We start from the raw sequence: 21,445 nt of genomic DNA on the forward strand, positions 1-21,445 counted from the left end.
TGACCCATGTCTGTAATCCTAGCGGTTCGGAAGGCTGAGTCAGGAGTATCTCAAGTTGAAAGCTAGCCTCAGCAACTTAGGGAGGCCCTAAGCAACTTAGTTTGACCCCGTCTCAAAAAAAGCAAGGACTGGGAATATGGATTTGTGGTAAAACGCCTCTGGGTTCAGTTCCTGTTATTAAAAAAAAAATACTTCTTATATTTTGGTATGTCTTTACAACTTGTCCATAAAGAAACATATCATGTGGTTCAGGAACCTGAAACTCAGAGAGGTTGGAGTGTCTTTACTGAGATTGCTCTGCTAGTTATTGGAACTGGCCCACACCAGGTCTATGTCTACTAATGATGTTCCTATATCATTTCCAGTCCTCACAGGTTTCAGTGTGAGGCTTCCATGTCCCCATATACAGATATCTTCTAAGAACCTGAATTACATTTTTTCAGTCAGGATAGAACTCACAATAGGTCTCATAGTCAATGGGTCACTTGCTGCTCCTTTGGCAAGATGAACGCCCCAATTGTTCTCTTTCACTCTATCTGGTACTTAGAACTGAAACTCAGTATCATCATCCTCAGGTGTGTGAAGAGCCAACATGACTATCCACCCCCCTTTTTTGTTTTATGTTTTCAGTTGTAGATGGACACAATAACTTTATTTATTTTTAATGTGGTGCTGAGGATCAAACCTAGTGCCTCATACAGGCAAGGCAAGGGCTCTAACACTGAGCTACAGCTGTAGCCCTGACTACTCCCCATTGATGTCATCCCAATAACAGACATTTTTAAGCCTATAAAAGTGTAAGTACCTGGAGAAAACGCATTTCATCCTGGGATGGGGGGCTACAGGGAGGCAGAAGAGGGGAAATTTTTGTCTAGTGCTGACTCAAGATGATACATGGAGATAGAACTTGTTATCTTCTAATTGAGCATGCCAACAAAAATTTATAACTATAATTTCTTTCAAAATCTCTAAATATCAGCATTTCTGCTATGTCTAATACAGATTATTAAACTAAGCTCTGGCACCATATACCTGAACTAATCATCAGAATAAGTCACTCTTCCTTTTTGTCAGCAAAAGAGTAGGATTAAAGAGAATCACATTTGTTGGTGGTATCAATCTTCACAGATACATAACAGTTTGTTAAATCAATCCCCCCACGGTCCCCTGCAGGTCTCAGGTTAAAGAAGAAGAAAAGTGAAAATCTGGGGCAATAATTTGGACATAACTATAGTTCTGGATAGCTAGAACATCTTTCTCCACTAAAATGTCATTTTAAAAGCTTTTGTGGCATTATACCAAGACTCTCAAAAGATTAAATGCGTCACTTTCAGTGACAAAGAGTCAACTGGTGCCCTTGAATATAACATGCGCTTTTCCAGGAAGAGGACAAAAGAGACACCCACTTTAAAGTTTTAAGTAATAGTGATCTTATAGTGATCGAGTGCAAGAACATAAACAATCACCATCACCACTGCCACCATAACGGAGGATGACCAAGAATACTTTTAATAAGGAACCAGTAGTTAATACTGAGCTATGTGTTCTTTCATATTCACCTCTAGTCTTCATAGAAATTCGTTGTGATGGGCAAAGGTGCGACTTAAGCAGTCAAGGGGGAAAATAAAGAATGTCCATATGCTTCAGCCCTTTTCAATGCTTTATTCACTCAAATCAATCATTCCATTAATTCCACTCTATAGGTTCTTAATCAAGAAAATGATAATCCTTAGTGTCGGGCAATAGACATGATCAGTTCAAAGCAAACAATTCTAAATTTATTCTAAGCACTGCAAACATACTTAATTATGACAGACTCATTACAGACATTCCCTCTGCATGCTAAGCCCAAGTGCCAGATCTAAAGTCTCAAGTCTTAGGCCTGAAGTCCAGTAGATGCACATTCACTCAGACTGCAGTGATCAGGTCAGGAACTGATGGAGGCTTCTCCTGGAGTGGAGCCGATGGCTGGCTGAAGACAGTCATAAGGAGAAGTCGCTGTTCTCACCAGGGTCAAGATGTGGCTGTAGAGTTTGAGAGCGGTGAGGATGATTCAGAGAATCAGCAGATGATGAGAAGAGTTGGGATGTCAGTCCAGGTCCTTATCAGGCTCTCCGGCAGGTGGGCATCAGTGTCAACTGGCTGAATGTCCGTTCATTTGCTCCTTCATTTATTCTAAACCTGGGGGCTTCTATTGGCCCTATCAATCCCTATCAGCCTCTACCAGGTTTCTCAGTGATGTCTTTCAGTCTGGGGTCAGGACATCTGATCTGGTGGTTTCCACCCTGATCTCTCACCTCTGACTTTATCAGGATGAAAGCAAATGACAGTGACTTCACTCTGAGTTTCATCAGGGTTGTGGAAAGTGACTTATTTTATCAGGCTATGCCTTATGACAATATTGAAAGGCTCCATAGGCTTGCCTGCTGCAGATTGCAGTTTTATTTTAAAATGGTGACTTAGGCTAAGGCCCGTCTTAGGTTAAGGCCATCCTTACAAAATTAAACAGGGGAACCAGGTAAGGTGGCATTAAGAACCAAGAAAACAGACACATCGTAATTGCTTATGTGACAGATCTAACATATATCCATCCACATCTTAAGGCAAACCTACCCTTACTTCCCACCTCCAAAGGTAGCCTCTGGAGGTCTCATCTAGCTGACATTATCAATGTTATCATCTGCTTCATACATAACAGCTCAAGTTTGAGATATGCTATTACAGTCTACAGAAACTGTTCTCCCAAGTTTATAGCTTCAATTTTTCCCTTTGATTTTCCTATCCATTGGAAAACCTGTTATATTTCTTCCTTGCATGAAAATAAATGAAAGATCATTAAAAATGCTGCAGATACCAGACAATTAAGCAGATTTAGCATCTTGTTATCTTTAAAAATTGAGACCCAACTCTATACTAACATTGTAGAAACATGAAGAGTCTTCATAGTTGAAACATTCTTGGCAAAACTTTCTCCCTTGGTAACAGTGTATGTCAGCATGGTTAGTTTTTAATGATCAGCTCCTTCATTATCATAAAATAAAGGGGATAATCCTGAATGTAATCTATTTGCCTTTGTGCAACTCACAATTTTTAATATTTGTCTCACCATTCAGGCTGACTTTTGTTTCCCTCCAAGGCAAGATTTTTATCAATGCTGGTAGTGGTGAGTTGATTTACATTCTGGCACAAACTCCTTAATCTGAGTAGCTACTCCAGACTATTTTTTCCGTCATTACAACTATGACATCAAAATTTATTACCATACTAAACTTAAATCATGGACCATATTTTTGACAGAGTAATTGTCAATATGTTCAAATCATACCTATATAACAGAATTATCATGTTAAGAATATCCGTACACTTGTCAAGTTGTCATGAAAAAATACTTTGCTAGTTTTATTTGTTCTGACTTGGTTTTCCCTGTTATTCACCTGTTCCTAAACCTGTCAAGCCATAATGTCATTGGAAAGTACTTCAGCTACATTTTTGTCTCAGAGCCACCCAACATTTTCAAGCAAAAAATCTTTAATATAATCTTTTTCCTAAGCCTCAGCAATTTTATGGAACATTACGTTATAAGTAATCCATAAAGCATTAATGTTCATATGTGAAATAGTACACATCTCCTTCTGTCAGCTTTTTATTTCATATGCCTTTTTCTTTCAAAAACTTCTATCAGATTTTTAACATAATTTTTATTCGATGAATGCAAATCCTGCTTAAGTGTTAATGACTTCCTTACTCCATCAGCCAACACCTCTGCACAAATGTCACTCTGAAGTTGTGGTACTTCTCCATCAATGGCAGCCACAAAACTAAATTCCATATATATGGCAACAGATTTCCAGCCCAAACTAGAATAGATTAATTTTATCTTTCTTTCTTGGGAATCACTTATACTTTATATTTCCACGTTCAGAAAAATTCCATTTTTTCTTGACAAAAAAAAATCTAACTAGGCTTACAAAAGGGCCATCTGTAAACTAAGGTTAAATATGAATAATAAACATTTTCTTATTCAAGCATAGCTATTTATGTTAAATCATAAATTTTAAAATTTTTAAATTATAAAGTAAAATTAAAAAATAAATTTTAGTATTTGATGCTTACCTATTCTCAGATTTAATATATTTTAGGGTTATAGCCTATAGTCTGACTTAAAATATTGCATAGGACTAGTGCACAGCTGAATCTCACACAAACCACAAGTGCAATTTTAATTGCACACATACTGATCTATATCCAATTAAAAATGATGGTATTGAAGATAATGTGCTTTTGAAAGCTCTGATTAAAGATTAAAAAAATCTTTTGTTGTTTTTTGTTTGTTTGTTTGTTTTGGTGTGTGTTTATAAGTAGTAAATTTATTTTTAGCTGTCTACTTAAAGTCCATTGTGTAGAGGGATTTATTATTATCCCCTTCATCCAAGCACGCAGTATAATAATAACTGGAAAAGCTCAAATCCTCCAAAAATGCACAGTTGACAGTTAACTTGACACTTTTATTGGTGCAGAATGGAACAGTCCAAGAATGTAGATATTGATTCATTCTCCAAAAATGTTCATCTTATAGCTTATTCATCTAGAGTTATATTTTTTTGTTTTTTTTCTTTCAGATCTTGATAACTGTCATGGTATTTTGCTTTGATGTGTTTCTACATGTAGTTGCACAAAGTTCAGTAAAAATAATGCTGCTATCAAGTATGCAAATATTGAAGTATGATGGTTTGACTATATGGCAGTGTTGTAGCAGCCTCTTGGTTTCTCCTTTTCCCTCTTTTTTAAAAAAACTTATAAAGTCACTTTTTATTTTTTAGTCTTCAATGATGAGAGCAATAGTAAGAAGACATTGCTATCTAGTTTTTAATCTTTTTAAAGATTCCTATGTTCAGTAGCATGATTTATGCTATTGTTTAGCCTTTCTCTCTAAATTGTATAAATTGGTTTGTAATGTTCACAGCTTGGCGTGTGTGGCAGCAGAAGATAATTCCCATATTCTATATTGCTATTGTTTTATATAAAATAAATTGGTAAAAATTGACACTTAAAAAATGATGGGTTCATTGATCATGAGCTTAATACCATTGTAGGCCCTTTGCTATAATGGTTTATGAATGCTTACTCCCATTTATTTTTTTGTAATAGTAAATGAGTAATCAACAGTTTGTATACTGGTACCAAATGCAAAACTCACTTTGACAAGCATTCCATCATTTCAAAAGTACCACATTTTGATAGTAATGTTTATTATTCATATTTACTAATAGAATTTACAGCATTACTGTGACAAAATTCCTGAGATAATTAATTTAAAAAGGGGAAAGGTCCATTTTGGCTTCTGGTTTCTTTTTTTTTTTTTTTCAGACTATGAAACAATATAATTTTATTTACATTTCAGTTATAACATGCTCTTTGGATATATTGACTTTCCAAAATGTAGGACCAAAATGTTCCCTTATAATGCTCTACCTTTGAAAAGCAACATATCATTAAAATTTTAATATTTTTTAAAAATCATGCCAGTGTGATTTTTTTTATTATTTAAAAGTAATGAATCCATTGCATTATAACTCTTCAAAGTGAATAGACTCAGTAAGCAACATAGCTTCTGGTTTCATTGCATGTGCAGTTGGCTCCACTGCATTTAGGCCTGTGGCAAGGCAGCATGTCATGGTAGTGAGGCAGGGAGCTCATGGTTGAGCAAAAATGCTCACCTCTTCGTGGCCAGGAAGCAAAGGGAAAGGAAGTGGAAGAGACTGAAGTCCCATAATTTTCCTTGAGGGCACGCCCCCAATTATCTAACTTTCTTCCACTAAGCCCCACCTCTCAAAGCCTCCATCGCTTCCCAATAGCATCAAGCTGGAGATAAAGCCTTTAACACATGGCCCTTTGAGTAACATTTAAGATCTAAACTAGCAGAGTTAATCAGTATAGGTTTGCTAGAAAAACAGAAGCTATAGAATCTATCATCTATCGACCTATCCAGGGAAAAGTAAACAAAGATTTAAAATATTGTCTCATGTGTTTATTGTATGGACTAGTAAGTCTGAAATCCACAGGGTAAGTCAGGAAGCTGGATCTAAAGGTGAGATCCAATGCCTCAATTTTGAATCCAAAGGCCGGAAACAAAATTCTGTGTTGTAGTCTGGAGGCAGAATTGTTTCTTCTCTGGGAAACCCATCTTTCTTCTTAAGACCTTCAACTGATTGGATGAAACTCATCAGCATTAAGAAGGATAAGCTGCATTGCTTCAAGTCAACCAATTGTAGATATTAATCACATCTTGATAGCAACATCTGGAATGGTGTCTAGCCAATCAATTGGCCACTGGCATCTAACAAAGTTGATGCATGAAATTAAACAGTGCAGAAAACAAGCATTTGGGAAGAATTGTCTTTGTAAGGTGTAAGGGAGACACGAGGGTGATGGCCTATTAAATATAGGCTTAAATAGCTAGGAACCTTTGGAGGAAGACTGTGATGAATTCCTCGTTGTGCTACTTAGTGGATATATGATTTTGGGGATGCACTCTCATCAACAAATGTAACTTCTCACAGAGAATCTGGATGATTAAATGGGAAAATAATCAGACTACTTAAATCAGTGTCTGCCACAGAGTAAGTGCTTCCTTAAGAATTACTGTTATTATCATTAGTCACTTGACACAGTCCCATGATAGCTGACAAAGACTTACAATTTATAAAAATTGACAAACAGCTGAGTATACAGATATTTACACAAAAAGTCTACCTAAGACATCATCTTTTCACATTATATTTGGTATTTTATGAATATTTTTAAAAAATACTTGTAGGAGGAAGGAGAAATGGGAAAAGGTTGATCAATGGGGACTAAGTTCCAGTTAGGTAGGAGTGAGAAGTTGTGGTGTGTCATTGCAGAGGAGAATGACTATAGAGAAAAATAATGAACAGTACATATTTAGAAGCTAAAGAACAGTAAAGTTACAATTTTCACTATAAAGAAATCATAAGTGAGGAGCTGAATATGTTTAGCACAATTTGACAGTTATTTAATGTATACATGTATTGAAATATCCATCCCATTAATATGTACAAATTTTTATGTTTTGTGTATGCTAAAAAATTATGTCAAAAGATATTTGAATATAATTTTTAAGAAATATTTTTCATGTGCACATGACTTAAGAAATTATTCACTTTAAAATACTTTGCTACTATTTTTCCCTTTATAATACATTTATTTATAGGTTACAAATATCTGGTTTTCTGCTATGATTGAATCTTTGTCCTTATTATTAGCTCTTATTCTATGTTTGTTCAAAAATCTTTGTATGAATCAGATTTGATTAACCATTGCCATTATTCAAATACTTATCCCTTTTATTTTAGAAAGTGTGTCCTGTTGTACTTTTCATTTTATCCTTAGCAAAGTCCCTGGCCTCCCCTCCAAACTTTCCTGTAGTAGAAGTAAGAATGTCGTTTATTATAAAATGTGGCTCTTTGAGATTCTCCTTCCTCACTCTTCATGAGAAGAATCAATATTATTGTTTAAAAGCTTTTAAATAGAGATCATGAAGTGCTTTTCCAGAGGTTAAAGAAAAAATTGGTAGCAGCCCTTGGAAGAAACAGTCCCCTGGATTTTGAACAGGAGGTATTTGGGGGTTTAATGAGAATTGGGACCCATGTCCCTTTGCACTGAAGCAAACACTGAAGATAACAAGACAATAGGAGGCAAGGTGAACCTAGGGAGCCTGGATCTAAGCCAATGAGCCTCTGATCCATAGCAAAGACTCTGCACTTAAGCATCAGCAGAGATGCAGAAGGGCAGATTGCCTCCAGGACAACATGCAAGTACCTCAGTGATCACCCCAGGGGAAAGAACTCAGAGGGCCCTTGAGAAAATTTATAGCCATCATTAGATTCCCAGGACCTTTGCACAACCATGACATAGGATAAATAGGCCCTGTGATAATTAATACTAGGTTTCCTATCATTTTTGACAAGATAAGGGCTCAGAGAAGAAATATAACTAAAGAAATATGAAGAGCTATTAGTATTTGCAAATTAACATTCACTACACTTTATAATTTTTACTGAATAACAGAAACAAGGTTTCACCTTCAGGAGATTTATAAATAATTTTTGATGCTACTGGCTTGTGACAAAACAGTTTGACACTTTCAACTTTTAGACAATATGCGTTCAGTTATTCACTTATTCACCAAAAGTATATTGAGTTACTTTTATGAAAGTCATATAGTTTGAAGGATAAAGAACCTGCAGTTCTTTCCAAGAGCAGGAAAATATGGGCATTTCCAGTTACAGAAGACGCAACACACACACACACACACACACACACACACACACACACACACACAGAGACAGAGACAGAGAGAGACAGAGAGAGAGAGAAAGTGAATTTGCCTTTTCTCTCCTGAGTCCTCAACTGATTAGATGGTGCCTATCTATGCGGACTGAGTGAAGACAGATCTTCTGAGTTCACTGATTCTAATGCCAATTTGCAGTCTCTTCTGGAAACATCCTCACAAATCTACTCAAAAATAATGTTTTACCAGCTAGCTGAGTAACTCTTAATCCAGTCAAGTTGACACATAAAATAAACTATTTACAGTTCCACAAACTCATATAAAGGCCAAGAAAATGGAAGAAGTTTGAGAATATACATAACATATACTATGCTATACTCAAAATCACCTCATTAGATTCCCAGGGCCTATGCGAAATCTTAGTGTGGGATAAACAGGCCCAATGATGATTAATATTGAGGTCCTTACCATTTTAACAGGTTAGGAGCTCTGAGCAGAAATATAACAAGAGAAATGAAGAGCTATTAGTATTTTCAAATTAATATTCACTACAAATTAAAATTTATACAGGATCACAGGTGACTTAATCTTTGCCATTGGACCAATCCCATGCATCTGACTCTTCTTGCCGTTTATCTTCTAGGAGGTACTTCATTCCTACTATAAATAGATTTCTGCCATCTCACTTATCCTCCAGATATGCATCATGTTTTGTCTCCAACAGTGCACACAGTTGCAGATCACAATGGCACCTCAACTACACACTTAATCAGTTCAAATATGAACTACCACTTCTTTGAACAAATTAGCAATAAACTTGTCTTCTTTCCTTGTAATTTTAGGACAAGTGTGTTCAGCATCTTATATCAGTACAAAATTAAATCTTCTAAGTCATGAAGGAGCTGATAAATTGGTTCCTTTTGAGGGCCTTTAATTTTAAGAAGTGCTTAATTTGAAAGAGTTCCTCTGAAAAAATCTACAAGTATTTACAATGTGACTTCAATTTTACATTTCTAGACTTTGCTTCATCATCTTTTAATAAGTCATGTCCTAATAGTGATGAAAGTCCAAAATGAAGAGAAAAGTTTTAAACTTGATCTCCTTTTCTGTTATACCATGCAAAAACTGACTGGCTTAAGCAAACTGCTCGATTCTCTTTTACATTTCTGTTACAGGTGCTCCTTTTTTGATAAGTTTATTCAGATCTTCCAGGTTTATAACAGATTTCTCAAATTCTTTACCTGCAAATAATTTAACTTATCCTAGATTTTGTATGCCTTTATATATCAAGTTTTATTGTGTTTTGTCTTTGTATTAAATAGATTCTTAAAAATTATCAGGCATAGTTCTACGACATTTTCTCCACCTTCATAACACCCTACAAGGCAGATATTATTCTTCACATAGAGCAAATGAGTTAACTGTAACTAAAAAAAAAAAAAAAAACTTTACTCGCTTGTCTAAGGTCGTCCAACCAGAAATTATAAATTGAGATTTTTTAAAAAAGTTTTTGGTAAATATCTCATGGTTCCCTGTGTCAGTAATACTTAACACATAATATGCAATGCTGTCACAACACAACTGTGGTTAAAAGGAAATATGAAATTCTGTGGTTTAGTTAATGCTCCAGAAATATGTTTTGAAAACCAACTCCACCCAGTTTCCTATATTTATCTTGCTGATACTGATATTTCTGTTGGTTTACCTTCTAAGCTTGCAGCAGTAATTATTTCCTGGAACAAATAGCTAAGGCAGGTTTGCCTGATCACAAAATTCTTTGCACTGGGATATGAAAGTATATTGGCTTTTGTCCTACCAACAGTTAGGTAGATGTGATCCTTTAACTCTGGTGTCATCACTGTCACCAAGCTGTGGTAGCACTCTGAGGGGATGTCCTCCCAGACCATGTTCCACCTACTCTGAGAACCAGAAATATGAATGGTCCCAGATTAACAGTAATGATGTATGCTCCTGACGTACCCTATCCTCATTCTCCTATGCTGTCCAACTGAGAAGATTCCTGGCCTAAACCACTCTACCTCTAGCCAAAGTCTTTTGCTCAAGTATGTCCAGCAGTCATTTAAAGCACTCCCACAATCCATTCTCTTTTCTTCATCTGAATACATGTAAATTCTGAAGTAGCTATGCTTTACCATGTAACTTGCTTATTAGTTTAAATTTAACTGCTATATAAACCTAATATTTTTAAATAATGGCCTTCAATTTGTCCATATTGGGTATCCCTTTATTGCTAGATAGTGACTCCCTTAAATGCATTTTGTTTAGGGTCATTAATCTCTTAGTTACATTTTTATTTGTTATTTTTAGATATATGTGATAGTGGAGTATATTTTGACATTATACATAAAGTATAACTTATTCTGATTAGGATCCCAGATGGGATCATTACAGATGTACATGGGAGAGTTATGTCTGATTCATTTTACTGGTTTTCCTATTCCTATCTCCATTCCCTCCCCTTCATTCCCCTTTAGACAAAGGACTTCTATTGAAGTTCTATTCAATGAACTTCTATTCTCCCCCAACCCCTTGTTTTGTGTTAGCATCCATATATCAGAGAGGACATTCAACCTTTGGTTTTATGGGATTGGCTTTTTTCACTTAGCATAATAGCATCCAGATTTATTCATTTTCCAGCAAATGTCATAAAGTCATTCTTTTTTATGGCTGAGTAATATTACATTGTATGTATGTGTGTGTGTGTATCACATTTTCTTTATCCATTCATCTGTTGAAGGATACCTAGAGGCAGCTATTGTGAATTGAGCTGCTATAAACAATGATGTGGCTTGTGTAACTGTAGTTCACTGATTTTTAAGTCCTTTGGTATATGCCTCCAAGTGGAATAACTGAGTCAAATGGTAGTTCTATTCCAAGGTTTTTGAGGAATCTCCATACTGTTTTTCAGAGTGGTTGTACCAATTTGCAGTTTCATGAGCCATGTATGAGTGTACATTTTTCCTCACATCATAGCCAAAAAATCTCCACCAGAAAACTTATAGAACTCATAAATTAATTTAGCAAAGTAGCAGGATATAAAATAAACAACCATAAATCAATTATGTTCCTATACACCATTTCCCCATCTTGGGCAGGAGAAGTGCTAGCAGAGGCTGTGAATGATGGCCCAGGGTCAGAGGGCTTTTCTTAACACACTTTGTCAAATGAGTCCCATAAGAGAAGAGTTCCCAAGTGCTGGCTTAATCATGGGACACAGGATTTCTTCTTTCGTTTGTGGGTCTGGGAGTTCTGGCCTGGATCTGAGCTCCTCCTCGGTACCTGTAAGCTATCTACTCTGCAATGTCTTGCAGCTGGGGTCCCAATAAGTGGCTCTCTAGGATGTGAAACTGGAAAAATTAATCAGTGGTGTCTAGGCCCTACAAAGGACCACATTAAAATGAATACTAGAAAATGACAACTAGAAAAACAATAATTAGAAAATTTGAAAAACATAATTTTTTTTAAAAAAGGAGCAGGACACAATAATAGGAAGAGAAATCAACAAATTTTCCATTAAACAATGTAATTCGATCTGAACTCCGAGACAAGCATGAATTGGAGAATCCATCTGATGAAAAGCATTCAGGTTGAGGCTAAAAACAGGTGGATGTGTTGGAAGTATTTGGATATGGCACATAAACAATCATATTTACACCTACACCCTGCGCAGCCAGGTATATACCACCTTCTTTGTCAGTTAATTCAAGGCTCATTCTTGCAGATATAAGACAACAGATACAAGGACACCAGATACACCCAAGGCAATATATGAGGAATGAAAGCATAATATTAAAAATTGTTATCAAGAGAAATACTGAGAAGACCCTCTGATTATTCTCCTTAGGCTACTATAACAAAGCACCACAGATGAGATGGTTTAAATAACAGAAATGTATTTTCTTGCAGTTTGGGAGGCTAGAAATCCAAGATTAAAGTACAACATGATCAGTTTCTAGTAAAGTCTCTCTTGCTGACCTGAAGATGATCACCTTCATACTGTGTCTTTAACACTATACATGTATATATATGAAATAAAATATGAGATATGTGTGTGCATTCTATATTAGAACATGTGATTATGTATGCATAAATACATTAGTACATGTGATTATGAGGCTGAGGATTCTCAAGATCTTCAGATGGTATGTGGGAGCAATGATGGCATAGTCCCAGTGCAAGCCTGAAATTCTAAGAAATAGGAGAGCTAATTAAGTAGAAAAAGTGAATTCGCTTATTATTTCACCTTCTATTTTATTCAGGCTTCCTACAGATTGGATGAGATTTGACCCATATATTGGAGAGCATTCTGCTTTATTCAGCATACCAAATTCAACTGTTAGTCTTATCCAAAAACTTCTTTATAGCCCCACCAAGAAATAATGTTTAGCTACATATCTGTGTATCACATGACCTGGTGAAGTTGACACATAAAATTAACCAAATGTGTGTATGTCTAAGAAAAAAAAAGTTTAAATCTCAATGTAAGTTCTATAAGACAAAGTTGAGAAAACCTCACAGGATTGTTTTTTTCAGTGCTGAGGATTGAACCCAGGGCCTTATGCATGCTAGGCAAGCACTCTACCACAGAGCCGCATTTCCAACCTAAAATATATTTAAAAGAAAAAAAGAAGAAAATTATGAGAGAAAAATGAACATCGGGTATTGGTGTAAAAAATCTAACATCTACAATAACAGTTCTCAGAAATAAAAATTATATCAAATTTCCAGACAGAATGTATTTCTTATAAATCCATCATAGTGAAGGATAAAGATTCACAAAACGTAAACCTAAGAAATCCTATAACACTTGAAAATAAAGAAGTAAGCAAAAATGTTTCCAAGGAAGAAAGTATTTTATTGAAAAGGTCTGAAATCAACCTAATGTTAGTCTTTTAACCACAACATAAAATGGTAGAAGAAATTTGAAAATATCTCTTCTAACTTTCAAAGGGAAAAATATATATTCAAATTGAAATTCTATTCTCAGCCAAATTTATCAGGTGAGAGGGTAAAATAAACTTTCAGACATGAGCTATCAAAAATCTTAACTGTCCACATACCCTTTCCCAGAAAGGTGTTGGAGAATTTGATGATGAAAATGACAATATAAACTGAGAAAAAGGGCGAGATGGCATATTCACCATGGTCCTACCTCAAAGAGGTGTTACACTCAATCTGGGCCGTTCAGTTGAGTTTGATAGAGGATGGCAGGTTTGTAGCCTATGAGTGGTAACAATGGGGAGCTATTACTATTTTTATTTCCAAAAATATAAGGAGGAGTAATCATTAGACACTGTCACTCCAGGAAAAGCCACCTAGAAGGAGGTGTGACCTATGGCCAATAACACAGCCAACCTGCAGCCACCTCTCAGGACACAGGGTGGAAGAATAAGTGCCTTAAATTTCTTCTTCTCTAGGCTGCCATCTGCCAGTGCCCTCATTGATGGAATCCAAGCAGAAACCAGAAATGTTAGTATCCTGGACAGAGAGGAAAAGCTTGAAAATGGATCTAGAAGGACAAACAAAAAAATATCACATATCTAATATGTGTATTAGCTTCACAACTGTAATGAAATTTGGAAACAATGAACTTGTAAAGAGACAATGTTCTTTACAATGTTCATTTTGCTCATGGCTCCGGAGGTCCTAGTTCAAGACTAAGTGACCCCATCACTTTGGGCCTTTGGTGAGGGTGGAGCATCACAGCAGCAGTGCATGGTGGAACAAACCAGCATCCCATAAATAATAAGACAAAGTAAGAAACAGAAGTGCCAAGGCCCCCCAATCCCCTTCAATGGCATTCACCAACAACCACAGAACTTCCCATTAGCCACCCTCCTCCCAAGGTTCCACCACCTCCCCCATTGTGTCACATTGGGACAAATTTTTAACACATCGATGTTTGGAAGATCACTTACTCATACCATAGCAACGTGGTACTCAAACAAGTGACTCAAACAATAAAGAGCACTCACTCAAAGGAATTCCCAGGAAATGGTTAAGCAAAGTCCCAGGCAGGTCCACTCTAACATTTGTGTGATCTGGGACAAGGTATGCACAAAGCCTCCTATCTAAACTCATCTTACACGTCCACTCTTCATATAATGCTGGATATCCTGCTTCACTTGCCTCCCAAACAGTGGTTACCCCTTGATTATCATTAAGTAGCTGTACATGGAACAGTCTGTCCTCACAAAGACAGACTTGGAAACAAATTACCAGGCCACATGCACAAATTTGCTACCCCTGATCAATGAATTACAAAATACTGCATACCTGGAACATGGTCTATAGGGGGTTATACAGGATCTGGATAGAAATACCCCATGTGTTGACCCCACAGATTCTTCTGTCTTTGGGGAGAACTCACATATAGAAATGTCAGAGGGTCTGCAAAGTAGAGGGCAAGGTCCTGGCTTCCCTGGTCTGATACTGGTACTGCTCCCAAAGGAGCACTTGTGCAGAAAGCCTGGTGAGCACCAGAGCTTATCAAATAGGGAGGCAATGACTGCTCAGGCCTGTCACCATGAAAAAAGGAACACAACCTTTAGTTTGAGTGACTGAGTGTACTGAAAGAAACATGGTTCAATAAGGGAATTCACCAATGAACTTGGTAATAGGTATACAGGAAGACAAAAAAAATGGGAGGCAATTATTAACTCCTAGGGAAACCAAATGGTTATAAATTTGGATATTATAATAATAATAGTAGTTTCTTTATGGCTAGGGTAAAAGTTCACAATATTTTAACCGATATTTATTAGGTAATAAAAATTATTTAGTAGTGTTTTCAAAATGGGGAGGGAAAGCCTAGTGGTATAAAAAGTGAAATGTCCCCAAAGTAGTTAGGCTGTAGATGATATCTGTTTATTTTTTAATTAAGAAAAAAGAGTGTTAGCATAGAAGCATAGATCAGCTAAAAGAAACAGCTAAAAGAGTTAAAAGTAGTCATCTCTGGAGGAATTGTGGGTGGGAATAAAGTACATGGACTATAAATTTTTGTCAAATCCCTTATGGATTCCTCCTCCCCCTTTTCCCTTTTCTTTTCTCTTAAAAATATGTATTAATTATTTATTTTTCCTTTTTCTTGTAGAATCTTGGGCTAGCAAGTCCTATGGAAACTATTCAAATATGGAAAGAACAAAAGCTTAAAATGAATAAATTCAATGCTAAACTGTAATTGGATGAATCAGTGTACACTAGGTTTTTTTAAATGCAGAAATAGATGCAGGTGTATGTAAGTATTTGTGCCTATGAACTCACACATCTCTCCTCCCTGTCTTCTGAGAAGCCTAAAAATAAGGATACCTCAGGAACAATGAGAACATCTAGTACTTCCCTCTTTTTTTTTCTAAATAACATTAATAATAAAATGACTCAAGGAGAAGAAGCACAAGATAAGCCTTGTACATCTTTTTGTGTCAGAAGGTGCTAAAAAATGATTGAAGAAGTCATCAAAAAGGCACATGAGCTAGCATTAAGAAACTCCTGCTGTGAATGAGAAAAGAATCCATAATTCTACACTCAGATTTTTAAAAATGGGTGAATGAATTATTGTTTAAAGTGAAAATGGGAAATTTGTATATTATAATCAAAGAACAATCAATATAAATAGAAAGAATGATAGTGAAAAGAATCACCATTTAGGAACTGATACAGTAATAATCGATTCAGGATTGACTCATCAATGAATAAAATGGGTGAAATTTTGTTAAATATGAGTATAAGCATATATGTATGTATATATACATATTATATATACATATATATGCACACACATTTGTTTATAAATTTTAAAGTAGAGAAACTGAGTAACTATCAACCTACAAAAGATCAAAATTAACATTATAAGTAATGGCATAAAATAACTAAGAATACAGACCATTTTTATGGAATTCCAACTAAAAATCATAAGCTGGACTTAATCATGATAGAACCCAGGCATGCAGATAGAACCCAGGCATGCACACATTGAAAGATATTCTATCAAATAATGAGCCTATACACTTCAAAAATATCAGCATCATAAAAGACAAGAAAACACTGAAGAAAATTACCAGATTAAAGTTGACTTAAAGAGTCATTTTAAATAAATGCAGTACACACTTCTAAATTAAATCTTGGACCAGAAGAAAAAAAATGTTTGCTAAAAAAAAAAAAAAAAGCATTATTGGAAGGCAGATCAATTGTTCAATTAGTTCAGGTCAATTAGCCTTTTCCAGATGAAAAGCTGATTTAAAAAGCTAAAATAATCTTTATTTATTGATTTACTTATTCATTCATTTATTTATTTTTGCTATGCCAGGGGATTGAACCCATAACTTTATACCTGCTAGGCAAGTGCTCTACAACTGAGCTACATCCCCAGCCCTAGGACTTAAAACCAGGATACTACAGGGACACAGCCACATCAATGTTTACAGCAGCACAATTCACAATAGCTAAACTGTGGAACGAACCTAGATACCCTTCAGTAGATGAATGGATAAAGAAAATGTGGTGTATATATACACAATGGAATATTACTCAACAATAAAAGAGAATAAAATCTGGCATTTGCAAGTAAATGTATGGAGTTGGAGAATATAGTGCTAAATGAAGTTAGCCAATCCCCAAAAAATGAAATGCCAAATGTTTTCTCTGATTTAAGGATACTGATTCACAATGTGGTGGTGGGACATGGGGGGATTAGATTAACTCTAAATAGGGAAAAGGGGAAGAAGGGGAAAGGAGGAGGCATGGGGATAGGAAAGACAGTAGAATGAGATGGACATTATTACCCTAAGTACATGTATGAAGACACGAATGGTGTGACTCTACTTTCTGTTCAACCAGAGATATGAAAAATTGTTCTGTATGTGTGCAATATGAATTGTAATTCATTCTTCTGTCATATATAACAAATTAAATTTTAAAAAAAGAAAAAAATGATCTTTTATTTAAAAAAAATCCTAAGAAATCCAGCAAAAAGATGTTAGAGCTAACATATGACTTTCAGCAAGGTTAAAGTATGCCAGATAAACATCCAAAATATCATTTGTATTTCTATATATAGTATCAACTAACAATCTGAAAATGATATTAAGAAAACAATTTCAATTACAATAGTATTGAAAGGAATAAAATATTGAGGGGAAATAGTAACAAAAGAAGTGTGCAAGACTTGTACACTGAAACTATAAAACATTAATGAAAGCAATTAAAGAGCACCTAATAAATGGAAAGCATTTCCATGTCTATAAGACTTAAGATGGCAACACTCTCCAAATTGATCTACAGATTCGATAACTATCAAATCACAGCTGGTTGCTCTTTTTGCAACAATTGACAAATTAATCTTAAAATTCATATTGGAAATAAAAGGGACTCAAAATGGTCAAAACAATCTTGGAAAAGAACAAAGAAGATTCACATGTCTTAATTTCAAAACTCACTATAAAATTGCAGTGATCAAGATTGTGTGGTTCTACCATAAAGATAAACATTCTTTATAGATCAATAGAATAACAACAATTAGAGTCAATAAATAAACCCTTACATTTGTGGGCAATTGATTTTCAACAAAGGTGCATGGCAAATTAACGAGTTAAAGAACAATCTTTTCAGCATGTTTCTTGGACAACTAAATATCTACATACTGTAAATTTGGATTTTTACTTCACATAATAAATAAAAATTTCTTATTTACAATAGATCAGAGACCTAATGGTAATAGCTAAACTATAATACTCTTTGAAGGTATAAATCTTATGAATTTAGATTAGGTAATGTTTTCTGATGCATGGCACCTAAAACCGAAGCAATCAAGAAAATAAAAAGAGAAATAAATTAAACTTAATCAAAATTTTAAAATGTGCTTTAAAGGACCCTATTGATACACAAGAAACCGTTGCATATATTAAGACCTTATAACTCAAGTACAAATGACACAATTTTAAAATGTGCAAATGCTGTGAATACACTTTTCTCCAAAGAAGATATTCAAGTTGTCAATAAGAGCATGAACAGAGGGGCTGGGCATCACTACTCATTAGGGACATGCAACAGAGCATTCCCCAATGGGATACAAATTTACACACACTAGGAAGGCTACAATCAAAAAGAGAGGCAAAAAACAAGTGTTGGTGAGAATATGGAAAAACTGGAATCCTCATACATTGCTTGGTGAGGGTGAAAACAATACATCTGCTTTGGAAAACCGATTCACCTTCTTAATCTTTTAAACATAGAATTATCACATGACCCAGAAATTCTACCTCTATATATCTACCTTCCCCCAAACAAAAATATATGTTCACACCAACATGAATGGAATATTAATAATAGCCAAAAGGTAGGACAGCCCCAAATTTTCACTGGTGGACAAGTAGACAAACAAAATCTAGTGTATCTACACAATGACATATGATCTGGATTTTAAAAGGACTGAAGAGGGCTGAGGTCGTGGCTCACTGGTAGAACACTAACCTAGCATGCATGAGGCACTGGGTTCGATCCTCAGTACAATAACAACAACAACAATAAATAAATAAATAAATAAATAAATGTATTGTGTCCATAAAAAATTAAAAATAAAAAGGACTGAAGTATGGATAGGTACTAAAGGTACTACAGATGGATGAATCTCAAAACATCATGTTCAATGAAGAAAACCAGTCACAAATTGCTATATATTGTATGATTCAATCTATGTAAAGTACTGAGAATTAACAAATCTATAGAGACAGAAAGTTGAGGAGTAGATGACTAGGGTTACATGGGGAAAAAGAAAAATAACTGATGATGGATACGAAGTTCCTTTCAGGTGGGTACGAAGTTCCTTTCAGGCATGATGAAAGTGATTTAAACTTGGATTAGGGTAATGGTTGTATAACTCAATAAATACACTGAGACTTACTGAATGGTAAATTCTTAATAGGTGAATTTTATAGCATGTAAATTATATTGCAATAAAACTGCTAATAAATAACATATGCATATACAGAGAAAATGATTAAGTATAGCGCAATGTTAATTGAGGAATGTGGATGATAGGCATGTGGGATGTGTAAGTTCTGCAACTTTTCTTTAAGTTAAATTTATTTCAAAATAAAAAGAAAAATAAGCTTCATGGTATCCTCTCACTTTTTAAACTAAATATATGTATCACAGTAATAAAATTTAAACTTTGAAACCTGTGGGTTTAAATTGAGACAAGAAATTGTATAGTCTAACAAGGGCGGTTCCAGAACACTTGGGGAATCATTTGATAATAAAATAGTGACCAGATGTTCTCTACTTATTCTGTGCCTTTCAATTAATAAGCAGGGCCTTGGCATAGATGTCTTTAAGAAAGGATGAACCTGACCTATCTACACAAACTTTTTTTTTAAGTCTGGATGCAGAGATTGGAGATACAGAAATTAGAGATGTGAGACAATGCCCATTGTCTTGAGTAAAGATAGAGGGTTCCACATGGGAAAGGATGTGAGCAGCCTTCTAGGAACTAAGAGTGACTCCCCAGATGAAAATTAGCAAGATAACTAATTTCATAGTCTCAAGGAACTAGATTCTACTAATATCCTGAATGAACTTGAAAGTGGACTCTTTTTCAGAGGCTCACCTAAGAAGGCAGTCTAGCTGATACTGCCCCTTGGATTTAGCACTGTGACACTCTGAGCAAAGAGCCAAACCACAGAATTCTGCATGGGCTTCTGGTCTACAGAATTGTGAGCTAATAAATGGGATTTTTTTAATCCACAAAGTCTGTGCTGCTTTGATATAAATAAATAGAAAAGTAACAACAGAGTGTCAATTTCCTCACATATAAAATAAAAATAACTGGCTCTTTAAGACATGGGCCATGCTGCTTTGATCTTACTGGTAGTCTCTTGAGCAGAGATATCTTGGCTGAATGGGCCACCTATGGGTGTAAGCTTGTCTATGAGAAAGATGGTTTACTGTAACCCAATCTGACCTTTGAATGTTATTCTGGATTATTACGCTAGCTGGTAGTTGAAGTTAGTCTGTCAGGGGTAAAGTATATGCAAGAGATTCTATATTCATAGACATTTATGCAGTTGCATGATAAAGGGTCTGAAAGTCAGAAACTAATTTGAAGGTGTCAAAAGGAACTGCATCTGGTGTGCAAGGATAGCAGGACACCAGAAGAAAGGGATTAAAAAAAGACTCAATCTTTTAAACCCAGTGCTGGCGCTCCCAGTCCTCTTTCTCAGCCTAGCACCAAGCAGACACACATCATCTCACTGTGGGTCAAGAACACCAGCCCTAAATTGGGGGGGAAAAATCCCAGAAAAGCTGCCTGGACTGTAGAAAAATGGCCAAAGAGAACCTGGTCCTTACCCTACCTTATAGCTCCTTTTGCCCCTGGTGGGGTGGAGGCTGCTGGCCACCAAGGATGTGACAGTAGGTTCTAGCACTGTCACTTTATGACCGGGGAACAGGAAGAGTCTCCCCTTTTATGATCTGACAGGATACCCCATTTGGCCAGGGGATATTCATCAGTGGGGCAAAGCAATTCTTGCTATAACTGCATCCCATCAAACTACATGCCTGGGAAGAATGGCAGAATAAATAACTGCAATCAGAAAAGAAAAAAGAAACAAAAGCCAATCCATGTTTTATTGACAGTGTCTGCAAAGGGATCTTCAAGGAAGCCTAAAGTAAAGGATGGAAAGGGCCTCTTCCATTGCATACCAATATGCCTAGTATAAGAAAAGGCCCCAAAGGAGCCCTAGGATACAACTGACAGTGTAGAATTCAAAATTGATAGCATTGTGATAATGATGAGGGAGACAGGTCAGACTCAAAAATATCCTTAAATGCAACCCAGGAGAAAAAAAAGATTAAGGCATAGTTTTTGTAAATGGCAGATTGTTCAACCCTCCCTGGGATAAAATTTGTTGTGTAGATTCGATGCACAGATAGCATTCATAAGGATTGTTTCAGATTATGAATTTAAGAAAGGCTCCAAAACTAGAAAAGATAAAAGAAAGTTTTAAGTATGGAAATATATTTTAGTACAGAAAATTAAAAGGTAAAAAAAAAAATTTCTGGATGAGAAAGCATTTTGTCTGGTAAAGTGATATTCTTGTGCTAAAGTCCAAGATGAAG

This window comes from Ictidomys tridecemlineatus, chromosome 3 (assembly GCF_052094955.1).
Source record: "Ictidomys tridecemlineatus isolate mIctTri1 chromosome 3, mIctTri1.hap1, whole genome shotgun sequence".
NCBI lineage: Eukaryota > Metazoa > Chordata > Mammalia > Rodentia > Sciuridae > Ictidomys > Ictidomys tridecemlineatus.